We start from the raw sequence: 26557 nt of genomic DNA on the forward strand, positions 1-26557 counted from the left end.
GATGGATTAGTCAATTACTAGTGCTGGCTTATGTTCGCGGCTCCAATAATAGTAACGTAGTGGAGCGGCTGAATCCAACAATCGCTACTGATGTGTGAACACAAGTAACAATGTCCTTCAATAGCAGTAGTAGGTAGTGCTGGCTTGTGTATGTAGTTCAAACAATTGCTCCTAATGTGTGAACACAAATAACAATGTCCTTCGATCACGGTAGTAGGTAGTGCTAGCTTTTGTATGAGGCTCCAGTAGTAGTGACGCAGTGGAGCAGCTCAATCCAGCAATCGCTACTGATGTATGGACACAAATAACAATGTCCTTCAATAGCGATAATTCAGTCTAGTAGCCGTACACATTCTATAGTATGCTGGGTCGCATACAAACTGCAGCGGTAATATTCCTACCTTCCTCTTTAATCGATAGCGAGGCCGTCTCTGTGGACGTGTGCGGTGGATACGCTGCAGGTGGATAGTCCCGGCGTCTGGATGGTAACTGTTAAGGTTCGCTGTCTCCAGATCTCGCGGGATTAAGGAAGCATTAAGTGTCCTGGACAGCCCAAAGCGCTGTTTGGCAGATTCTGTGCTTGGCGTCCTAGAAATCCATATTCTCCGATTTAGATTATATTTGCATGGCCATGCATAGAGTGCGGAGGTCTTTCTGTGACAGGTGTGCGGCCCAGACGCGTTTCGGGAACTCCTTCCCTTCGTCAGTGGTACTGCAACACCTGTCTTACTCCGCCTGTTATATCCACATCTTGCCTGAAATCCTGGATCATTAGATTGACTACAGCTGAAGTAAATCACCTGCGTTTTTCCTGCGTTTTTAGTGCGGTTTTTTATACACATATGCGTTTTTTCTTGCTATACGTTGCTCATAATATTCTACATGTCCTACAGAGGTCCAATTTGTAGTTACATATTGCTTGAAAAAGATATACTCATTATATTGTATAAATAGCACAAAATGGTATCATTTTACTGCAACAACAACATAAATAGACACCATTGATAAAACCTAGCTTGTGCACTGTCCTATATAATACAAAACACAAATAAAACCACAGATATAAAATATATATATATATACATTTGAAATCTAATATGTTTACCAAATATACATATACGTTTAAAATCTAATATGGTTACCAAATATAGGAAAATATGTAATCTATGTTTTGGATAATGTGAATGGTGCGATATCTCAATGAAAGACAATTATCAAACATTACATAAAACATCTTTAAAAATGTAAAAATATAAAAATATAAAAATATATATAAAAAAGGTTGAGAGAGAGGTCTGCAAGCCCATTTTTTAAAAACGCTCATTCAGGTAGATATCAGATGTACAGATATTGGTGGTTGGGCTGTATCTCATTGGCTAGATGTGTATGGGACTGGCCCAACCACCAATATCTGTACATCTGATATCTACCTGAATGAGCGTTTTTTAAAAATGGGCTTGCAGACCTCTCTCTCAACCTTTTTTATATATATTTTTATATTTTTATATTTTTACATTTTTAAAGATGTTTTATGTAATGTTTGATAATTGTCTTTCATTGAGATATCGCACCATTCACATTATCCAAAACATAGATTACATATTTTCCTATATTTGGTAACCATATTAGATTTTAAACGTATATGTATATTTGGTAAACATATTAGATTTCAAATGTATATATATATATATTTTATATCTGTGGTTTTATTTGTGTTTTGTATTATATAGGACAGTGCACAAGCTAGGTTTTATCAATGGTGTCTATTTATGTTGTTGTTGCAGTAAAATGATACCATTTTGTGCTATTTATACAATATAATGAGTATATCTTTTTCAAGCAATATGTAACTACAAATTGGACCTCTGTAGGACATGTAGAATATTATGAGCAACGTATAGCAAGAAAAAACGCATATGTGTATAAAAAACCGCACTAAAAACGCAGGAAAAACGCAGGTGATTTACTTCAGCTGTAGTCAATCTAATGATCCAGGATTTCAGGCAAGATGTGGATATAACAGGCGGAGTAAGACAGGTGTTGCAGTACCACTGACGAAGGGAAGGAGTTCCCGAAACGCGTCTGGGCCGCACACCTGTCACAGAAAGACCTCCGCACTCTATGCATGGCCATGCAAATATAATCTAAATCGGAGAATATGGATTTCTAGGACGCCAAGCACAGAATCTGCCAAACAGCGCTTTGGGCTGTCTAGGACACTTACTGCTTCCTTAATCCCGCGAGATCTGGAGACAGCGAACCTTAACAGTTACCATCCAGACGCCGGGTCTATCCACCTGCAACGTATCCACCGCACACGTCCACAGAGACGGCCTCGCTATCGATTAAAGAGGAAGGTAGGAATATTACCGCTGCAGTTTGTATGCGACCCAGCATACTATAGAATGTGTACGGCTACTAGACTGAATTATCGCTATTGAAGGACATTGTTATTTGTGTCCATACATCAGTAGCGATTGCTGGATTGAGCTGCTCCACTGCGTCACTACTACTGGAGCCTCATACAAAAGCTAGCACTACCTACTACCGTGATCGAAGGACATTGTTATTTGTTGTGACAGATCCATCTGTATAGACCTATATTGCTGGTTCGTCTGTTTGCCTTAATTTCGCTGTATTTCCTGCCCGTATGCCCCTGTTCGTGTGTTTCCCCAAATACCGATTGGAACTACTGAACAGACGGGCACCCAGGAGAAGAGTGTGCTGCTAGTTAACCCAAATGGCCTCATTGTTCACAAAGGACGTAAACTAACTTGAACTCCTGGTCTAATGCGTGCCATTTTGGGATGTTAAATGTCTGTGTATTGAAAAGGGTTGTGACATTGTATGTTTAAATGGTGATGTCTGTTCTGTTGTCCCCACATGTGTATTGTGGTTTCCCTCTGTCTTGAGAGATAATGGGATTACTCCTCGGGTCTCCAGGGCAGAGAGGAGGAGACCATGATGCATTGTGGGGGATGTATTGTCTCTGTAGTGCTGCATGTCTGCCCTGTGTCAGTCTCCAGTCTGGTCCCCTAGGGGCGTGTCCACCAGATGGAGACCTGCATAAATACGGGCGGCTAGCCCTCAATAAAATTGATTCCTGTTTGACTTTCAAGACGGAGCTTGGTCTCGTTTGTGGAGGGATTTATTATTGGGACAGCGCTTTCGTATATTGCTAGCTGTGGAAGGAGTTCGACTGAATTGCTGATCGGGAGTTGCCACTTCGTATGCTCCATTCGGGAGTTTGACGATCGGCTGGATTAAAATCTGCATTTCTGGAGAAAGGGGCTTATTCACTAAACGGCGGCTTCATCTACCTGGCGGTGAGTGTCGTAACAATTGGTGGCAGCGGTGGGATGAATCCCACCGCCCAGAAGGCCAGCTACAAATCCCAGGGTGGAAATGCAGTATGAGGAATTAAGGCGTGCTACCCTTAAAGATATATTGGAACGCAGAGGACGATCAGCGAGTAATCTCAAGAAGAGAGAGATTATTTCTATATTATTGGAGATGGATGCAGCACAGGGAACGGAGAGAGCTAATGTGCCTGGCATACTGGATTTAACACCCGAGGAGGTACAATTTAACCGGGCAGTCCAGATAAGGCTGGCACACTTTGGCCCCAACCCTGCAGCAGATATTGTGATCCAGGTGCAAGCAGCAGTAGCAGCACAACAGGCGCTCCAGGGAAGAGGAGCTGCAGCAGCAGAGGTACCCCATAATAATAATGGAAGGAGAAAGGTACCTTTTGCTGCATTTAGACATTTTGTGGAAACAGAGGGAGAGATTGACGGGTTCCTGGCCGATTTTGAAAGGCAGTGTGCCTTACACCAGGTACCCACAGAGGAATGGGTCACTATCCTCTCTGGGAAATTATCCGGCCGGGCCAGTGAGGCTTTTCGGGCCATCCCAGAGGAGGAACTTACAAGTTACCGGGCAGTAAAAGATACCCTTTTGGCCAGATACGCTGTCACCCCTGAGGCGTACCGGCGGCGATTCCGGGACACTAACAAGCAGGCTGGCGATTCTTATGTGGAGTGGGCATGCAGGGTACACCGCACCGCAGCCCACTGGATGGCAGGGTGTCAAGCGGTAACTGGGGAAGAGGTGCTGCAAGTATTTTTGTTGGAGCACTGCTTTGATCGGTTACCTGCAGGAGTCAGAGAGTGGGTTAGGGACCGCAAACCCGCTACCTTACCTGAAGCTGCTCGTCTGGCCGATGAATACACAGATGCACGGAGGCTAGACCAGACAGCAGCCAAGGTCCCTACCCGAGTGGAGTACAAACCGGCAGCACCTCCAACCACTACTGTGTATCACCCCCCAGCGCAACGCACCCCCACAATACCACCAGCGAACAATTATGTTCAGCCAGCTCGGTTCAACGCCCGGGATTACTCTCAGCCTATCCGGTGCTATGGGTGCAAACAGTTGGGGCACAAGAGACCGGAGTGCCCATTGAACAATACCAACCAAGCGCAGTCGTGGAGAAAACCAGCCGGCGGACATCAGCAGCCACCCCAGTCTTCCGCTCACTGTCTTGAGCAGGAGGAATTTTGGGGTATACTACATGAGGCGGATCCAGTACAAGCAGCCCAGCAGGATAACCGGCAGCAACACAGGCAGACCGTTAGACTAAATGGCAAAGTGGTCACTGGTCTGAGAGACACCGGAGCCACTATGACCCTGCTCCAAAAGAACCTTGTTTCGGAACACCAACACACTGGAAATACTGTGGCAGTGAGGGTAGCAGGAGGCGCCGTGTTCCGTCTACCTGTTGCCCGGGTTCATTTGGATTGGGGAGTGGGCTCTGGACATGTGAATGTGGGGGTTATGAAAGACTTGCCTGCTGATGTCTTGCTCGGGAATGACCTGGCCCCTTTGGTTTCTGCTTATGCTCCAATGGGACCTGCTGATGTCAACCCAGTGACTACCCGGGCCCAGACCCGTGTTGCTGGAACCAGCCCACCTGCTGCTGAGACCCAGGTAAGACCCGATTCCCCGACTGATACCCTAGGACAGACCTTTGCTAGCTGGGATTCCCCAGAGGAGTTTGGGAGGGAAACTCAGGCAGATCCGACTCTCCAGAAGTATAGAGACAGAGCAGATACTGGAGAGGTAGGAGTAGATGGGGAGCGGTATGAATGGGTGGGGGACAGGTTATATAGGTTCCCTAAACCGTCCCAGAAAAGTGTTGCCCATCCGCCGAATCGACAGCTGGTGGTGCCCGCAAAATACCGGCAGGAGATTCTGCGGATAGGGCATGATGTTCCATTGGCCGGACATCTAGGGTCCCGTCGCACAGCCTATAGGATCATGCAGAACTTCTTTTGGCCAAATTTTAATCAGGCTGTGCGGATATATTGTAGTACGTGTGACACTTGTCAACGGGTAGGAAAGCGGGGGGACCACCCAAGAGCTAGGCTTATGTCTATGCCTATCATTGGGGAGCCCTTTGCCCGCATAGCCGTTGACATTGTGGGTCCACTGGCCAGGGCTAGTCCATCCGGTAAGAAGTATATTCTCACCGTGGTGGACTATGCCACTCGCTATCCAGAGGCAGTAGCGTTGTCTAATATAGAGGCAGAGACAGTTGCTGATGCCCTGGTTAGAATTTTTACTAGGGTCGGGTTCCCTAAGGAGATTCTCTCTGACCAGGGAACCCAATTTACCGCTGTGCTCACCCAGGAACTGTGGAGGGTGTGCGGCATTAAACCGATACTTAGTTCCCCGTACCATCCACAGACTAACGGCCTCTGCGAGCGATTTAACGGCACCCTCAAACAGATGTTGAGGACCTTTTCTGACACTTGCAGAGACTGGGAGCGATTCCTGCCTCATCTGTTGTTTTCTTACAGAGAGGTGCCCCAGGAATCTACTGGGTTCTCCCCCTTTGAGTTGCTCTATGGGAGGAGGGTCCGCGGACCCCTAGATCTCATTAGAGGCCACTGGGAGGGGGAGACAGAGCAGGAAGGGACCCCCATAGTACCGTATGTCCTGGAACTCCGGGACCGCATGGAGAAACTGTCCCTGATGGTAAGAGAGAATCTCCAGGTGGCCCAGGGGAGACAGAAGAGATGGTACGATCGGGGTGCCCGGCAGCGAGTCTTCCAGGTTGGGCAGAAAGTGCTAGTGCTCAAACCTGTGAAGGCGAACAAGATGCAAGCATCTTGGCAGGGCCCGTATAAGGTGGTAGCTCAGGTGTGTGATACTACCTACCTCATAGCCAGCTGTTCAGATGAAAGGATCCAGCGATCCTTTCATGTGAACATGCTAAAGGAGTATCAGGAGAGACCGGAGGATGTCGCTGCAGTATGTGCCCCTGCTGCAGACGATACAGAGAGTTTACCCTTACCCGATTTGTTACAGAGGGACTCCCAGACTGACCTTACTAGTCTTGTACAGCTAGGGGATAGATTAAGCCCCACAGAGAAGGGACAGGCAAGACAGCTTCTGTGGGAGAAGCAGGCGACGTTCTCCCAAGAGCCTGGCTACACTACCCTAACTGTACATAAGGTAGAGACCCCTGGACAGAACCCCCTGCGACAGCCCCCTTACCGTATCCCTGAAGCAGTCCGAGAAGGAATGCGGAAGGAGATACAGGAGATGACCCAGCTTGGGGTCATCGAACACTCCGATAGTCCTTGGGCTTCGCCTGTAGTCCTGGTGCCTAAGAAAGATGGGACCACGCGGTTCTGTGTAGACTACAGGCGGCTCAACGAGCGGACCACCACTGACGCCTACCCGATGCCCCGGGTAGACGAATTATTAGATCGTATTGCCAGGGGACGCTATCTGACCACCATAGACCTGTGTAAAGGCTATTGGCAGATTCCCCTGGCCGAGGATGCTATCCCCAAGTCGGCCTTCGTCACCCCATTTGGCTTGTACCAATTTAAGGTCATGCCATTTGGGATGAAGAATGCCCCGGCTACCTTTCAGCGTATGGTGGATAGACTTCTCGATGGATTCCAGGAATTTGCGTGTGCATACCTGGATGACATTGCGATCTACAGTGGGTCCTGGGAGGAACACCTAGTACATGTAGGGGTAGTTTTGGACAAAATTCGGGCTGCTGGCCTGACATTGAAGCCAGAGAAGTGCCATCTAGGCATGGCTGAAGTGCAATACCTGGGTCACAGAGTGGGGTGTGGGAGCCAGAGACCGGAGCCGGCTAAGATAGAGGCAGTAGCTAACTGGCCCACACCTGTCACTAAGACCCAGGTGTTAGCCTTCCTAGGGACAGCAGGGTATTACAGACGCTTTGTCCCAGACTACAGCACTATTGCTAAGCCCCTGACTGACCTGACTAAGAAAAATCTCCCTAAGCAGGTCCTGTGGTCTCCGGCTTGTGAAGCTGCGTTTCAAGCACTCAAACAGGCTCTTGTAAATGCCCCTGTCCTGGCTGCCCCAGTCCCTAACAAACGTTTTCTCGTCCATACAGATGCTTCCATGTATGGACTGGGGGCTGTGCTGAGCCAGGTCGGGGAAGATGGAGGAGAGCACCCTGTCGCATATCTCAGTAGAAAGCTGTTACCCCGAGAAGTGAGTTATGCGGCAGTGGAGAAGGAATGCTTGGCCCTGGTCTGGGCATTGAAAAAGTTAAGCCCTTATTTGTATGGACAGGAATTTTCCCTTGTGACGGACCACAATCCCCTTGTCTGGCTTAACCGGGTCTCAGGAGACAATGGTAGACTGCTGCGGTGGAGTTTAGCTTTACAACCGTATAACTTCACCATCAGCTACCGACCCGGTAAACAGAATGGGAATGCAGATGGATTGTCCCGGCAAACCGACGTTCTTGCTACCTCCTAGTCCGGTCATCCCCAAGTTGACCCGCTAAAGGGTCAAGCCGGGTCTGCCGGAGTGTCCCACAAGGGGGGAGCTGTGTGACAGATCCATCTGTATAGACCTATATTGCTGGTTCGTCTGTTTGCCTTAATTTCGCTGGATTTCCTGCCCGTATGCCCCTGTTCGTGTGTTTCCCCAAATACCGATTGGAACTACTGAACGGACGGCCACCCAGGAGAAGAGTGTGCTGCTAGTTAACCCAAATGGCCTCATTGTTCACAAAGGACTTAAACTAACTTGAACTCCTGGTCTAATGCGTGCCATTTTGGGATGTTAAATGTCTGTGTATTGAAAAGGGTTGTGACATTGTATGTTTAAATGGTGATGTCTGTTCTGTTGTCTCCACATGTGTATTGTGGTTACCCTCTGTCTTGAGAGATAATGGGATTACTCCTCGGGTGTCTCCAGGGCAGAGAGGAGGAGACCATGATGCATTGTGGGGGATGTATTGTCTCTGTAGTGCTGCATGTCTGTCCTGTGTCAGTCTCCATTCTGGTCCCCTAGGGGCGTGTCCACCAGATGGAGACCTGCATAAATACGGGTGGGTAGCCCTCAATAAAATTGATTCCTGTTTGACTTTCAAGACGGAGCTTGGTCTCGTTTGTGGAGGGATTTATTATTGGGACAGCGCTTTCGTATATTGCTAGCTGTGGAAGGAGTTCGACTGAATTGCTGATCGGGAGTTGCCACTTCGTATGCTCCATTCGGGAGTTTGACGATCGGCTGGATTAAAAACTGCATTTCTGGAGAAAGGGGCTTATTCACTAAACGGCGGCTTCATCTACCTGGCGGTGAGTGTCGTAACATTTGTGTTCACACATTAGGAGCAATTGTTTGAACTACATACACAAGCCAGCACTACCTACTACTGCTATTGAAGGACATTGTTACTTGTGTTCACACATTAGGAGCAACTGTTGGATTCAGCCGCTCCACTACGTTACTATTATTGGAGCCGCGAACATAAGCCAGCACTAGTAATTGACTAATCCATCTACACATGGGACATATGCCCATGGTTGCATCCAATCGATCTGGCTGACCATTATCAGTTGCCCTATTACAAGTGTTAGATTTTATATAGCATTCATCAAGTTTCCCAAAAAGTGACCGTCACAATTCTTTTTTATCCCTATATGTGGTATTTGTTATTATGTATTTTATCTCCTTATTTTATTGAAATGTACACGTGTTTAAAATTGTGATTTAATAAATGTTTTATCCTTATTCTATTGGTCCAAGTGTTGAGTGCTCGCCCTAATCTTGATTTTTCTTCACATACGCCATTAGAGGAGGGGTGTTCCTCTACTTTGGGCTAGTAGCACCTTATCCAGAACCCCGCCTGAGGTGAGCCACCATCTTTGAGTTTTTAATCTTATTTATGAACAATATCTTTAATCTGATTAAACTGATTGCTTTGGAGAATAAGCAACAGTTTATTTTTAAATCTTGCTGTTTGCGACTCAGCTTTTTTATTGATATTTTTATTAACAAGGCCGATACTTTTTTTGGGGCATGGCGTAGGGACCAATTTGTATAACCGCGCATTTTTAGCCATTGGGTCAGTATTTCTGCCTCCTTCTCATATTGGGTAGGATCGGAGCAGTTGCGCTTAACGCACGTTAATTCGCCTATGGGGATTGCTTTATTGTTGTGTTTTGGGTGTGAGCTGGCAGCGTGTAAGATTGTGTTACCTGCTGTTGCTTTTCTATGAGTTAAAGTGACTATTAGTTCCTCCTCCATTCCACACAGTGTTAAATCCAGGAAGGAAACCGTGTGTGGATCTTGATGGTAAGTGAACCTCAGATTATAGTCATTTCTGTAAATGATTCACAAATTCTGGTATGGAAGACACTAGAGATGGCCTTGCGGTTCGCCCGGCGGTTGTTTCGCAGTGAACTTTACGCATTTGCGATTTGCCGAACATGCGAACATATGGTGATATTCGCATGCGCCATATTTTTTTGCATTGCGCCGAACTTTGACCCATGACCCATCCATCAGGTGGTACAGGACAGCCAATTGAGATGTTTCAGCACATGGACACACCCCCTACCTTATAAATAAACCGGATCTGGCCACCATTTTACATTCAGTGTTTTGCCAGTGTAGGGAGAGGTTGCTGTGCGGAGCAGGGACAGGCTGTTAGGAACACCAAACACTATCAAATAGGGCCACAAAAGTCCTTTTAAGGACTGGTATAGGTGTGCTATCGATAGGTGTGATACACAGAGGGGTGCGATATACTTATAATATACTTTCTAACATAGAAAACATATTATAGTGCATTTGTATTGTGCGGCAGTTGTGTGCGGTTCTGCTGAGATACTGCAGCTATATAGAGGGACAAGCGTTATTGGAGTAACTAATTGCAACGGGTGTGATATACCTGTTGCCCCCCAAAAAACTGCCTGAGGGGTGTGATATACCTTCTTCCACAAAATTATGATTCAGGGGTGCTATATACCTGTTTCCGCTAAATACTGATTTAGGGGTGCTAATGCTATATACCTTCTTCCACCAAATACTGATTGAGGGCTGCGATATACCTGCTTCCACAAAATACTGATTGTGGGGTGCTATATAAATGCTTCCACCAAATCCTGATTGAGGGGTGCTATATACCTGTTTCCGCCAAATACTGATTAAGGGGTGCCACATACCTTCTTCCAGAAAATACTGATTGAGGGCTGCGATACACCTGCTTCCACAAAATGCCGATTGAGGGGTGCTATATACCTGTTTCTGTCAAATACTGATTGAGCAGTGCTATATACCTTCTTCCACTAAATTCTGATTTAGGGGTGCTATATACCAGTTTCCACCAAATACTGATTGAGGGGTGCCATATACCTTCTTCCACAAATTCCTGATTGAGGGGTGCTATTGCTATATACCTTTTTCCACCAAATACTGATTGTGGCCTACGATACAACTGCTTCCACAAATACTGCTCTTCTCTACAGACTTATGCAGAGGGTCATTTAGAAAATGACAGGCAGAGGAAGAGGCAGGTCGTTCTGCAGGGATGGTAGGGGCCGGCCAGGTGCACCAGGCCAGAGCCTAAGTGGGAAGTTGGAGAAGGCGCGTGCGATTACTTCAAAGGGCGCACCAGAGTTGGTTAAGTGGCTCACTCAGCCTTCCGCTTCTGCACCCTCCTCATCCTCTGTATCTGCACCCTCCTCACTCTCTGCTGTGTGCACCACCAAAAACACCACCACCATAGCCCCTCCCCTCAAGTCAGAGGAATTATTATCCCATCCATTCCCAGACCTTACCGATGCGCAGCCATTCTTGGCATCGGATGAGGAAGAGGAGGTAGCAACGGCCGCCACCCAGCGGTCTGACGACAGTACCCAGATCAGCCCAAGGATGGTCCCCGCTGTTGCTGCCTACTTCGAGATCTCTAATATCAGTGGTGGTGAAGGTGACGATGATGACGTGTCTATGGATGTCACGTGGGTGCCCACGAGAGGAAGAGAAGGGGAGTTCAGAGGGAGAGACAGAGCAGCAGATAGGGAGGAGAAGCAGGCAGAACTCGCAGTGCACAGGAGGCAAAAAGCAGACTGCAAATGTATCTGGAGCGAGCAATCCACCATGCACAGTCACATCTGGTGCTCCCAGGACGCCGACACATTGCTCCACAGTGTGGGCTTTTTTTAACGTGCCAGCTGCTGATAATAGTGTTGCCATCTGCAGCCTATGCTGTCAACGCATAAGTTGGGGTAAGCCCAACACTCAACTAGGGACGACCGCCTTAAGAAGGCACCTGGCCTTCTACCACTGAGCCCAGTGGGAGCCACACCGTCAGAACCCACAAAGCCACTCTCCCGACACTCCACGTCCTGCCTCTTCTCCTTCTCCTCTCTCCTCACATTTGTTCTCTACTCCACCTTCTACCGTGCCATCGTCAGGTTCATCTGGCAAAAGGCAGGCTTCCGTGGCCCAAATGTTCGAACGTAAAAAGTTGATGACACCCGGTTAACCTTCTTGCCCAATGGCTGACCGCTGGCTTTTCGGAACTGCTAGCCCGCCAATTTCTGCCATATAAATTGGTGGCCTCAGGGGCCTTTAGAAAATTTGTGGCCATTGGCACACCGCAATGGAAGGTCCCCGGAAGGAAATATTTTTTCCAGAAGGGCATGCCTGAACTATATAGCCACGTTCAGCGGCAAGTTAATATATCTCTGGCACGCAGTGTTGGTGCCAAGATACATCAGACCACAGACACGTGGTCTAGCAAACACGGGCAAGGAAGGTGCATAACTTTTACTGTCCACTGGGTGAACCTTCTGACGGCCATCAATCATGTAACCCGAGACCACAAGGATCTGTACCGGGAGCAGTGGAGACCACAAGGATCTGTACCGGGAGCAGTGGAGACCACAAGGATCTCTACTGGGAGTAGTGGAGACCACAAGGATCTGTACCGGGAACAGTGGAGACCACAAGGATCTGTACTGGGAACAGTGGAGACCACAAGGATCTGTACCGGGAGCAGTGGAGACCACAAGGATCTGTACCGGGAGCAGTGGAGACCACAAGGATCTGTACTGGGAACAGTGGAGACCACAAGGATCTGTTTTAGGTCCAGTTCTCTTTAATCTCTTTATCAATGATTTTGAGGACTTCAGGCTTCAAAGTAAAGCTTCAGTGGGTAAATCAGCACATTTTGTCACTTTGTCTGTTTGATAAGCTTTCTGGAAGCTCTGTACATGATGTCAGCACACGGTTAGGGCACTTTAAAAAGGTGATTAATATGGACGTGTTCTGGAAACATTATGGTTAATAAACACTTGTTGGAACCCCTTACAGAAGGGCCAAAAAGCTGTGTGTACCCAGCCCATACATGAACAGACAGCCCAGCATTGGAGACTGAAGAACATTGTAGAACACAGAGGAATGAGAAGGAGATGGGGATTTATGCTGACTGGGAGCAGGGTATGTGCTCTGGGAGAGACATGTAAGGAGGGGAGTGAAACTGCAAACAGACTCCTGAGACAGGAGAGAAGCATGCAGAGGCCAGAAAGAGACCCCTGATAAATGAGAGTGAGTATGCAGAGGCTGCAGAGAGACCCTTTAGGTTAAAGAACAGTATGTGAAGGCTGGAGAGGGACTGCTGAGAGGACAGACCAGTAACCAGATGTAAAGGCTACAGACAGGCCACTAAGAGGGGAGAGCAGTATGTAGATGTTATAGAAAGACCACTGAGATTAGATCAGTATACCGAGGCTGCAGAGACACCACCGAGAGGAGAAAGCAGTATGCAGAGGCTGCTGAGAGACCACTGAGAGGAGACAGCAGTATGCAGAGGCTGCTGAGAGAAGATTGAGAGGAGACAGCAGTATGCAGAGGCTGCAGAGAGGCCACTGAGAGGAGATCAGTATACAGAGGCTGCCCAGAGGCCACCGAGAGATGAGAGCAGTATGCTGCAGAGAGGTCTCTAGAGGACAGAGCACTGTGCAGATGTTACGCTGCTCCACTCGCTATGTGTTTTTCCGGTGTTTGTGTGTGAACAGGAGCTTAGTTCAGGTTCAGAGCTGCAGTGCTTATACCCTTTCTCTCCTTGCTCTGTGTGTTGGTTTCCAGCTACTGACTAGCTCATCAGCAACCTATAAATACCTGCTTGTCTCTCTCATGTCTGCCTCATCAATACAAGTCCAGCTAGTCTGCTTTACTTTGCTATCTTTATGTATACGGACAGTTGCCTTCCTGGACTTTGACCTCAGCTTGTTCCTGACTAGGATTTATTCATTTGCTACTCTACTCTAGTGTCCCTGATCCCCTGAGTATTTGGCACAGTGGATCCACATGCACTAGTCATAACAGCAAAGACTGGATGGAGACCACTGAGAGGAGAGAGCAGCATGCAAAGGCTTCAGAGATGCCCCTGAGAGGATATTTCAGTATGTAGAGGCTGCAGAGAGACCCCTGAAAGGACAGAGCAGTATGAAGAGGCTGCAGAGAGACCCTTGAGAGGACAGAACAGTATGCAGAGGCTGCAGAGAGACCCCTGAGAGGACCGAGTAGTATGCAGAGGCTGCAGAGAGACCCCTGAGAGGACAGAACAGTATGCAGAGGCTGCAGAGAGACCCCCGAGAGGACAGAGCAGAAAGCAGAGGCTGCAGAGAGACCCCAGGGAGGACAGAGCAGTATGCAGAGGCTACAGAGAGACCCCCGAGAGGACAGAGCAATATGTAGAGGCTGCAGAGAGACCCCTGACAGGACAGAACAGTATGCAAGAGAAAAGATTACTAGAAAATAGTATAGAAGGGAGAAAAGAGAAGAGACAGGTGAACTAGAAAGAAGGAAATAGCAGACAAAAACAAAATAAATGAAACTGAGAAAATACCAAAAACATGCAGATGCACATACATACAGTATTGTGCAAAAGTGTAGGCAGGTGTGAAAAAAATTCAACAAAGTAAGAATTCTTTTAAATATAGAAGTATCAATAGTTTAAATTTATTCTGCAGTAGGACAACGACCCCAAACATCCAGCCAATAAACTATCTTCATCGCTGTGAAGAACAAGGAGTCCTGGAAGGGCAGCTGTACCCCCACAGAGGCCTGCTCTCAACATCATCCTGTCTGAAAGAGATAGAAGGATCTGAGCAAGCCTACATCCACAGAAGACATGTGCTTAGTTCTCCAAGATGCCTGGAGGAACCTCCTTGCTGAGTTTGTTGAAAACTGTGTGCGAGTGTACCTAGAAGTACTGATGCGATATACAGGTTTGTGTGTATATATATATACCTAGAAGAAGTGATGGTGAAGGCAGAGGGGGTCACACCAGATACTGATTGGGTTCAGACTTCTCTTTTCTTCGTTCATAAAAATAAAATATTAATACTTCTATTTCTATAAGCATCCTTACTTTGCAGTATTTTCCCCAAACCTGCCTAAAACCTTTGCACAGTACTGTATGTGTCCTGGGGAGCAGAGATTCGAAGACACATTAACCTGTAAGGGTATGACCATACAGCGTGGTCGTGATGAGCCGTTGGCTGGCAGCAGTTGAGAACCATGTGGCCAACTAATGGAGGCCCCAGACGAAGCAGGAGTTTTGCATATTTTATGTGTGATATTGAAAGAAGAAATTTTGTAAGTACAATAAATTATTACGAATATCCTGTCTCGCGGGTCTGTCCTATGTTCATGTTTAATTTAAAGGAATAACATCAGCTCTGGATGCTGCTCGGTTCAGAGATCGTGGGGGTTGGAGCCAAAGACCGAGAGAAACAACTCCTTACAGACCAGTGCTTTTGAACCATTCTCTACATGTGAATTTCCAGCGCGGACCCAAACTTGTATGTATAGACTTTTATAATATAGGGAGATTGGACCTACTCCCTTTTTCTGGGACTGCAGCTTACCGTAAGTGGTACTAGAAATAACACACAAAAAATCCTTGTGTTTGAAGTCTTCAATACCTATTTGACTGCACAGTTTTGGACCAAAGCCGTCCGCGCTCCGAACAGCTCACGACCGCGCTCTGTGGTCGTACCCTTACATACTGATTGTTAGCTTCAAATTCCCCACCCCGTAGAGACATTTATTTACACACTCACACCCCCTCCAGCTAATACCCGCCCCATTGTCATCATAATACGACATCATCATTTTCTATTCTTACATAAGTCTTCGTAAATCTCAGCCAAAGGGTAGTCACAGAAGAAAGAAAGGACAAGCATCATTTTCTGTGTCTTCCCCTTATAAGACTCCATTCAGAGGTCCGTAAAATGTGTCCGCACTCTTTCCGCAATTATCCGGAACGGTTGCGGACCCATTCATTCTCTATGGGGCAGGAATGGATGCGGAATGGATGCTGTCTGCATCCGCATTTCCGGTCCACGGCTCCGGAAAAAAATAGAACATGTCCTATTCTTGTTCGCAATAGCGGACAAGAATAGGCAGTTCTATTGGGGGTGCCGGTCGGATGTATTTCGGATCCGCAATACACTACGGACGTGTGAATGGACCCTAAATCTGCCTCCTCTTCCTTCTACCGCGAGCTGGAGTTTAGTGTCTGAACAAGCTTTTACTAAAACCTTGAGACTTATAACTCACGAAGACATGAAATGCTGCCGCTCTGACTACACACATCCCCTCATCCTTTTATCCTCAAATTATCCTCGAAGCCCCTACCCAGGGCCGGTGCTACCATAAGGCAGACCAAGCGGCTGCCTTAGGGCGCACCCTGAAGGGGGGGGGGGGCAGAAAAATGGACCTTCTTTTTTTTTTTTATCACTTACTTGTGAGTTGTGGAGGGGGAGAAATGTGACATTGAGGGTGTGAAATGTGACATGGGGGGAGAAATGTGACATGGGGGTGATGTGACAGAGGGGATTATGTAAAAGGAGGGGGAGAAATGTGACATGGGGGGCTGATGTAACATAGGGGGGTGATTTGACATGGAGGGGGAGAAATGTGACATGGGGGGCTGATGGCTGAAATGGGGGGGGCTAATGACTGACATGGGGGGCTGATCTGAGGTCTAATTAACATTGGGGGTCTGATTGCTGGTCTGACCTGAGGTGTAATGGAAAATATTTTTTTCTTATTATCCTCCTCTAAAACCTAGGTGCGTTTTAGAGGGCGAGATTACGGTCCTCAAACCAGCGATTGTCTGAAGCAGAGAGAAGATACCAGGACCACACAGAGGAGAAGCCAGCTGCTGCAGACTGTACTCGGGCCAGATGAGCTGCGAGAGGGGGGGGGGGGGGCGCCAAAATGTAGCTTCGCTTGTGTTGGCAAAAGTCCTTGCACCGGCCCTGCCCCTACCCTGATAATCCTGTCAGCCCTGGTCCCTTGGGGCCCCAGATTAGTAATTCCAAGTACTCACAGGGTTGGTCCTGCTCTTAGCTGCTGCGTCTCTGATATGTTGTATAACTGCTCTGACAACATTTACAGGAATAGGAGCGTTCGATCCAGGTGGTCACACCCTGTGCACACAGTGACGCACTGAGCTTATCGTCTGGGCTTTCCCCTCAACAAGAAAGAAAGTTTAATGGAGGAGTCATGAGTGACAGCGAGAGGCTCAAGGAACAGAAACATTAAACTCAGGCTCAAAACATCCAATCCAATATCGTGGACTAAACTGAGCGATTACTGGGAGGGGCTCGTTACCACCAATGTACACATTAGAATTTGATGGAAGATCCTTAGTCCATGAAGCAGAGGTGGTTCCCGGACTGTGACACTAATGATTTATAATGCTGTGTGCATTATAAATCATGTCTTCAATCGGCGCAGGCGCACTGAGAGGCGGCCGCTCGCTCGGCCGCTCCATCCTTAATGCGCCTGCGCCGGGTGTAGATGTGACATCATCGGCGCAGGCGCATTGAGGATGGAGCGGCCGAGCAAGCGGCCGCCTCTCAGTGCGCCTGCGCCGATTGAAGACAGGTACGGCTGCGGCGCAGGCGCCAGATTTTGAATGCTAACAGGCAAAGCCAGCAGAGAGCGATTCCGTTTCCTGGCCCTGTCAATCACAATGCGGAGGGGGCGTCTTTAGGATCGGAGGATGCGGCTGCTATCAGCAAGTAGCCGCCCTACTTGCTGGTAGCAAGGTAATTTGCATATTTTAAAAGCATGTTTTAAACAAAATCTACAGGACCAAAATGATTAATTTGATTATGTAGGCATAAATCGCAGTGTGGGGATTATAAGTAAGCAAAAAAAAAAAAAAAGGTTTAGTGGGGAGACAGAAGCCCTTTAACTGTGGAGCTTTTTTTGTGAAGATTACATCAAAAAAAGGTGACAGGGGCTGTTATGCTAATATACTGTAAACTACTGTATTGTGGGGTGCTGTATACTGTGGGGGGCTGTATACTGTGGGGGGCCTGTATACTGTGGGGGGGCTGTATACTGTGGGGGGCCTGTATACTGTGGGGGGCTGTATACTTTGTGGGGCTGTATACTGTGGGGGGCCTGTGTACTGTGGGGGGCTGTATACTGTGTGGGGCTGTATACTGTGTGGGGCTGTATACTGTGGGGGGGCCTGTATACTGTGTGTGGGGGGGGCTGTATACTGTGGGGGGGCTGTATACTGTGGAGGGCCTGTATACTGTGGAGGGGGCTGTATACTGTGGGGGGGCTGTATACTGTGGGGGGGCTGTATACTGTGTGGGGGGCTGTATACTGTGTGGGGGGGTTGTATACTGTGTGGGGGGCTGTATACTGTGGGGGCCTGTATACTGTGGGGGGGGGGGCTGTATAGTGTGGGGGGCCTGTATAGTGTGGGGGGCTGTATACTGTATACTGTGGGTGCTGTATATTGTGGAGTGCTATACTGCTGTACTGTATACTGTGGGGGGCTATATACTGTGGGTGCTGTATAGTGTGGAGTGCTATACTGCTGTACTGTATAGTGTGGGGGGCTGTATAGTGTGGGGTGCTGTATCGTGTATAGTTTGGGGTGCTGTATACGGTGAGGTGCTATACTGCTCTACTGTATACTGTGAGGTGTTGTATACTGTGGGGTGCTGTATACTGTGGGCTGCTATACTGCTCTACTATATACTTTGGGGTACTGTATAGTGTGGGGTGCTATACTGCATATTGTGTGGTGCTGTATACTATAGGGTGCTATACTGCATACTGTGGGTTGCTGTATACTATAGGGTGCTATGCTGCATACTGTGGGGTGCTGGGGTGCACTGTAACACTAGGGTGAGCCGAGCCCCGGTCTCCTTCCTGCAGAGCGGTGCCCACTTGCAGCCTGAGCCCAGCTGCCCAGAGCACTGATCCTGAGCCGCTGGAGTCTTCAGAACTGGAAGTATTTACAGTCATTCACTGGACTCTACCAGGTGTGTGGATTTTTTTGTGTGTGTTGTGGTGGAGGGCGTGATTGCCTGCTAAGGTGTGGGAAGGCGGGATCCAGGGGGCCCAAGTAAATTTTTTCCCAGGGTCCAATCAATATTAAAGACGGCCCTGGGCTCAGTGGTTAGCAGTGGTGCCTTGCTGCACATCGGTCCTGGTTTAAAATCTGAGCAGGGACAACATCTGCATGGAGTTTGTATGTTCTCGCAGTGATAGCCTGAGTTTCCTCTGAAACTCCAGTTTCCTCCAAAAGTATGCAACCTGGCTTCCTATGAAATTGACCCTAAGGCGTGTTGTGTGTTGGAGTTGAGCGCCTATATGGCAGCCATGACTTTCCAGGGAATCGCCCTGGCCACACAAATATTCCTGCACAATAGTCCCCGTGAAAAGCGCATTACAAATATTGATCTTTGCCATTAATGCCCCCTTACAGTAGAGTGCCCCAAAACAAGAGTGCCCCTACACAGTAGTTGTGTCATCTTACAGTATTGATGGCCCCTTAGTGCTCCCATTACAGTAGTGCAGCACCCTTTGTCTCCCCAAACAGTAGTTATGCCTCCTTAGTGCCCTAATGACAGCATTACTGACCCGTTAGAATACTACTCACCAATACGGGGTTCTCCCGATGAATGGAGCACATCATGCTATCCTCATCAGCAGGTGTGAGACAGTAATATCATCCTGACTACTAGGCTGGGTAGGAGAGCGCATAGGCCAGGGATGATCACCGACCTGTGTGCTCCCCTTCTCAGTCCAGTAGGCAAGATGACATCAATACATCACACCAGTCACTGGGAATATCGGGCTGGAGTCTGGCTGCTGTGTCTGTCATCCATTACTGCTGGGGCCTCGCCTGTCAGTGTACACACACACTGATGATAAATGGCCCAGGCCCCCATCTTCTGCGGGCCCCTAGCAGCCGCTACGGCGGTAGTTCTGCCCCGAGTAGTTGCAGCAGTGTATGACTTTTTAGATTTGCATTATTGCAAGATGTAACAGAAAACCGGACACAATTTCAATGGTAAATCAGCTGATTTACATGACGAGCAACTGAAGTTTATATAGTGAAGAGGACACAAATAGAAGATTCCACCGAGTCCTCCATACTTTACATACGGAAAACACTTGTGGCTGACAGGAGGCCATGAAGCTTACAGCATGGTCCCATATACACAGCTCACGGTGCTGGTCATGTGCCGTAAATCACAGAAGAACTGAAGCTGAAATTCTGAAGAATTGTTTGAGTTCATCCCACTAGATCCTCAGATATCAGACGCATCTGATCAGGTCTGGTTCAACACAATAAAGGCCGTGTGTCAAATGCCATAAAACCAAAAATGGAATATGTTTTTCTTTAGATTTTAGTTTAGCTTGGGATTTCTCAGATTTAGACCATCAAAAAAAAAATCTTGTATAAATTAATTATGTGTTTAGGTCCTTATGTTCCCATCACTTACCATACATGGTCTTCTATTACCTTAAAGGGGTTCTGTCACCAGAAATACCTAAATTAAACTGGCTGACATTAGCGATGTGCCTATTCCTAGTTTTATCCATGCCCCCGTTACTCCATAAATGTAACTTTTATAATATGCAAATTAGCCTCTAGGAGCGGAGGGGGGAGGGGCATTTCTCCTGCTCCTCCTAGAGGCTCCGTTCTCCCACCTCTGTCTCCTCCATCCAAGTCTTGATTGACAGGGCCAGGCAGCATTCGCATCCTCCTTCCCTGAGTGCATGGTAAATCTCGCGCTGTTCAGTATTTAGCGCCGGCGCAGTAAGGAAGTCGGCAGCCAGTGAGCGTCCTTCCTTCACTATGCCTAAAGGATTTGCACGCCCCACCTGCCGAGTCTGATGAAAATTAGAGATGAGCAAAGATTAGAAAAATATGATTTGGCCGATTTGCCGATCTTCAACATGAAATTCGACTTGTGACAAACTAATTCTTCACAGATCACTATAAATCAGGTATACCGAGGCCACTCAGTGTGAAGGCTTGGACGTTAACCCTTTTCCGACTGACGTCAGTATATTTATGTTGGTGACCTGGCATCTGAAACTGGTGCCCACTGGAACATGCAGCAGATGCCATGGCAGCCGGATGTCTGCTTTTTTAAAGAGCAGACACCTGGCACTAGTATCCACGCCTGGCGGAAATGGCGGTTGTGGACTTTTAACCCTTGAGATGTCGTTACCCCAAACCAGTAACAGTCCTTGTTTGGTCACCATCTTATATTGTAGCTACTAGTTTTTAGGCTCCTGTCCCTTATGGCAATAATCCTGCGGCCATGTTTGATCCATTCGCCATGTTCGGCCCATCTGGTTTTACATTTTGAAAGCAAAATACCATTAAGTTCATAGTATGGAGGGATCCCGGATCTTATGGAGGGTTCCACATGAGTGTGGTAGCTAGAAATGATGAATTTAGGTCCAGTTGGTGGAGAGATTTGTCTGGTAATGCCGTCATAGCTCTGACCATAAATGATTACCATAAACGACGCAGACAAATTTTTTCGCTAAAAGACTGTATTAGCTACGATGAATTTGGGTCGAGTTGGTGAAGTGATTTGTGTGGTTCATTCCGATAACTGATTAGACTCCTTTGTGATAAGTTGTTACTTGACCCCGGGCGGTCAAATAACCAGCAACAGCCCCTATTTGGTCGCCATCTTATATGGCAGCTACTTTTAAGGCTCCTGTCCCTTATGGCAATAACCCAGCTGCCATGTTTGATCCGTCCACCATGTCTGGCCCATCTGGTTTTAACCCTAATACATTTTAAAAGCAAAATTCCCTTAAGTTCATAGTATGGAGGGATCCCGGAACTTATGGAGGGAACCACATGGCCACAAGAAGATGCAGACGGCGATATATTATACCGCCCTTTAATACTGCGGCACAGTAATTCTAAATATAAAATATGAGATTAACTGTGAATGTGGCAGATGGCGATTCATTAGACTGCACTTTAATACAAACACAGTAATTCTATATATAAACGAACAGATTAACTGGGATTGTGGCAGCAGGTGAATAGATATGTCGCAAACATAAAATTTTCCGTTCGCAAACGCGAATTTCCGCAAATGTTCGCGAACGGGCGAGCCGGGCGAACCGCCATAGACTTCAATAGGCAGGCGAATTTTAAAACCCACAGGGACTCTTTCTGGCCACAGTAGTGATGGAAAAGTTGTTTCAAGGGGACTAACACCTGGACTGTGGCATGCCGGAGGGGGATCCATGGCAAAACTCCCATGGAAAATTACGTAGTTGACGCAGAGTGTGGTAAGTTGTATTCACAATGCGATTAATATAACCTGCATTATTCGCATTGCGATTACAACTTAGGTCTGAGTTCCTAATGGTTGTATTGGTCGCACCGTCACGTGGTAAAGGGGGACGGGGGTGTGACTCACTGCAGCCTGGTGAGTGGTGGGCGCCGCGGCCGCTGCCCTGCAGGAGTCTCCGCTGCCGGGAGGAGGAGGTAGGTAGAGCGGCTCTGACTTTATAGACCAAATTATTTTAATAATACCCCAATAATAATAAGTTAATAACCGAACCCCATTCATAAATGACTGTGGATTATTATAGAGACGGCCCCAGGAGACATAAGGGGTTGGGTTGAGCTGTGGGCTGGGGCCACCCGGCCACATTCACTAATCTTTGCTCAGGGGGCCCTCATAAATATAGACCCACATGGTGTGGACGGATCATTTTTATTAAGGAATATAGTTTAAACGTTTATGTGCTAAAGAGAAAAGAAGAAGTCGGCTCCAATCAGATATCTGCAGATAGAGCAAGACTCCGGGTCCGTGCAGATATCTGATTGGAGAGGACTTAGTGACTTCTTTTTTTCTCTCTTTATCTCTTTATTATGGCTTCTGGGGAAGGGGGGGGGCATGGGGTGACACCATTTTCTACCGCACCGGGTGACACCAGCCATAGCAACGCCAACCATTAGGAACCCAGCTCTAAGTTGAATTCGCAATGCGATTAATATAACCTGTATTAATCGCATTGCGATTACAACTTAGTCAAATTTGTGACACTGCAGCTTCCGAATGAATCTAAGATGGATGCTGTCCCTAAAATGGATGCTGTCCTTGCTATTTGATAGGAGGTGGGAGGGTCTGGGAGGGAGGGTCTGCTGCTGATTGGCTGGAATGTGTCTGCTGACTGTGAGGTACAGGGTGAAGGTTCACTCAATGATGACGTACAGGGGGCGGACCGAACATCGCATATGTTCGCCCGCCGCGGCGAACGGAAACAAGCTATGTTCGCCGGGAACTATTCGCCGGCGAATAGTTCGGGACATCTCTACAGGTGAACAAGATAAACGTGGCAATATAGTAGACCGTCTGTTGAGACTAAGTCTGATGCACAGTAAGTGTATGTATAACAGAACTGATTAAGTATAAATGGCGCAACAGGTGAACAAGATGAACAGAGCAATAACACTCAGCTTGCACTGTCCCTGCAGTCTCCCTATGCTCTTCCTGCAGTCTCAAAAAACTCTCCCTATAATGTCCCCACACTGTTCCTGCACTCTCCCTACACTCTTCCTCTCCAAAAGCTTTCTGCTTCACTGATACCACCATTATACCTCTTCGTTTTAGTCATCGTCTTCATTACCTTGGTTTCTGGAATCATTTTGAATGTCAGCATTGTTGTCATTTACATCAGAAACTGGAGGGAACATCTCAGAGCTGGTGACTGTGATACAGTAGTCCTCATCATGGCTTCAGACAACATTCTTCTTTATGTCCTGCTGACTTATGGAGGAATTTTATTTTACTCACAGTTATTTCCTCATCTCCCCAACGCTGTCATCTCATCATTTCTCCAGTGCTGTCATCTCATCATTTCTCCAGCGCTGTCATCTCATCATTTCTCCAGTGCTGTCATCTCATCATTTCTCCAGCGCTGTCATCTCATCATTTCTCCAGTGCTGTCTTCTCATCATTTCTCCAACGCTGTCTTCTCATCATTTCTCCAGCGCTGTCATCTCATCATTTCTCCAGCGCTGTCATCTCATCATTTCTCCAGCGCTGTCATCTCCTCATTTCTCCAGCGCTGTCATCTCATCATTACTCCAACGCTGTCATCTCATTATTTCTCCAACGCTGTCATCTCGTCATTTCTCCAGCGCTGTCATCTCGTCATTTCTCCAGCGCTGTCATCTCGTCATTTCTCCAGCGCTGTCATCTCATCATTTCTCCAGCGCTGTCATCTCATCATTTCTCCAGCGCTGTCATCTCGCCATTTCTCCGGCGCTGTCATCTCGCCATTTCTCCGGCGCTGTCATCTCGCCATTTCTCCGGCACTGTCGTCTCGCCATTTCTCCGGCGCTGTCATCTCGCCATTTCTCCAGCGCTGTCATCTCGTCATTTCTCCAACGCTGTCTTCTCATCATTTCTCCAGCGCTGTCATCTCATCATTTCTCCAACGCTGTCATCTCATCATTTCTCCAGCGCTGTCTTCTCATCATTTCTCCAACGCTGTCTTCTCATCATTTCTCCAGCGCTGTCATCTCATCATTTCTCCAACGCTGTCATCTCATCATTTCTCCAGCGCTGTCTTCTCATCATTTCTCCAACGCTGTCTTCTCATCATTTCTCCAGCGCTGTCATCTCATCATTTCTCCAGCGCTGTCATCTCATCATTTCTCCAACGCTGTCTTCTCATCATTTCTCCAACGCTGTCTTCTCATCATTTCTCCAACGCTGTCTTCTCATCATTTCTCCAGCGCTGTCATCTCATCATTTCTCCAGCGCTGTCATCTCATCATTTCTCCAGCGCTGTCATCTCATCATTTCTCCAGCGCTGTCATCTCATCATTTCTCCAGTGCTGTCATCTCATCATTTCTCCAGTGCTGTCATCTCATCATTTCTCCAGTGCTGTCATCTCATCATTTTTCCAGCGCTGTTATCTCGTTATTTCTCCAGTGTTGTCATCTCGTCATTTCTCCAGCGCTGCTGTCTCGTCATTTCTTCTGTGCAGTCATCTCGTCATGTCTCCTTCTGTTCCAGTCTTTTATTTACCTTTGTTTCTGAATCATCTCCTGGCTCGCCAAACGCTACAGCTTCAAATTAGTCAACTTTTCCCAACCAGTTTTGCTATAGTTAGAGCTAAGATTGTCTTCTGCTGTGACCATGCTGTTCCTGGGGCCCCTTCTTGGGAACATTTCTTATCAATCTGCCATTTCTTTTGACAACTATACAGAAACCTGTAGATGACCCTGGAAACACGAATGTCAGTAGCTCTGGAATCAGCGTGAAGGTCTCTTTCCCAGTTGTACAGATGACACTTGGGACTTGCTTGCCGTTTCTTTTAACGCTCCTTTGCATTCTGCATAGTGTAAAGTCTCTTGTGAAACACATCTGGAAGATTCAGAAGAACTCATCTGATATCAAATACTCTCAACTTCAGGACCATATTCGGGCAGCCAGGACAATGATTCTGTGCTTGATCCTGGACCTGATGTTCTGCATTGTAGTTGTGCTGGGACTGTTCGTTCCTTTCCAGGCTAGACTCATCCTGAAACCCCTTATCCGGATATTCATTGTGCTGTATCCTTCGCTGCAGTCCATGATTCTAATCACTGGAAAACCCAACATAATGCAACACTTGTGTTGCCAAAAACAAAAATCTTCTGAACTTTCTGATGCTTAACCCCTTGGTCACCAAGTATTTTTTTTCATCTGTGCATTCCACGAAGTATAGTTTTTGTTGTTGTTGATGTAGCTGTATGAGCACTTGTTATTTTGCGGAAAAAGTTGCGTTTTTTAATGCATACATAAACCACTGATTAACTTTTATTAGCTTTCGATGGTTGAATGGAAAAAAAACAATACTGTCATTGTCTTTTAGTGTTGTAAACTTTGCAACATTCACTTTGTTGCATAAATCACATGATGACTTCACTCTTTGGGGCAGTACAACTACATCAAAACTATATATTGTACATATAAGTTTTTCTCCTTGTGTAAAAGAAAAAACATTTGCAACGGAGATTTTTTTGTGGTAAATCAGCAAAAACCTGTGATTCGGGCAGTGTTATTTTGTTCTCTATCTGCTGTGTAAACACAGTGGCACGCACCCTGCAATCTCATTTGTGGGGCTGTCGATGGCTGATAGAGGGAGCCCCTCCTATTGAATCAACCAAGGGGTAAACGTTCTGGTGATCCTGGCCTTTAGAGCAGGAGCTTGGCTGTCATAAGACACAGGAGGTGCAGCCTCTGTGCAGCCACTTAGACTAGGCTGCCTCGAAAAGGAAGACATAAAAAGGTGTATTAGTGATCACCAGGGAGACAACAACTCAAGGATAATTATATTCCATAAAATTACTGATCCAAGGGTTTGTACTCCAAACTGGACAGTAAGTAGACATTACAGAGCAGGTATCAGGAACTTTTACATGAACTGGTGGATATCGGACCATCTGTCGTTTGATATATAACATATAGTATACCGAGAGGATTGACATTGCTGTTGAGATTCTTCCAGTCCAAGAATTATGAAGGAAGGAAAATGTGGAGAGTTCCTTCTCAGTATCAGTCAGTAAAGGGATATAGTTCTGCTGATACAGATTTCAGTCAGGGTCAGACATTTGGGCCCCTTACAGGAAGTTTTAGATAGAACTGTTTAGAAAAAGAAATCTGTTGTAAGGCCTCCTGCTTGTGTGGAAGGGACATGAAGGGATTAGTAGATGAAGTCCTCTGCATACAGAGGACTTCATCTACTGAAATGGGAAATCGTGCAAAAATGTATTCAGCCAAGGGCTCCATTAGCAAAGTAAACATGGGGCTGCAAATGAGGGGGAGAAGAGGCTGAGTCCTGCGTCTTGTCTTCAAGGAAACCTGATGAGCATGTTATTGGCTGTTT

At 47.1% G+C, this 26557-nt stretch overlaps 1 protein-coding gene across 1 annotated transcript in view; it reads right to left on the reverse strand.

Annotated features, from left to right (window-relative positions):
• LOC121008435 (RING finger protein 112-like) overlaps positions 1-16734 on the reverse strand; it is a 112141-nt gene extending 95407 nt beyond the window's left edge. The window contains exon 1 of the mRNA XM_040440981.1: positions 16700-16734. The gene's annotated coding sequence lies outside the window, so the exon portion shown is untranslated. The remainder of the gene's footprint in view (positions 1-16699) is intronic.
• Between the last annotated feature and the right edge of the window lie 9823 nt (positions 16735-26557).

This window comes from Bufo bufo, chromosome 7, assembly GCF_905171765.1.
Source record: "Bufo bufo chromosome 7, aBufBuf1.1, whole genome shotgun sequence".
NCBI lineage: Eukaryota > Metazoa > Chordata > Amphibia > Anura > Bufonidae > Bufo > Bufo bufo.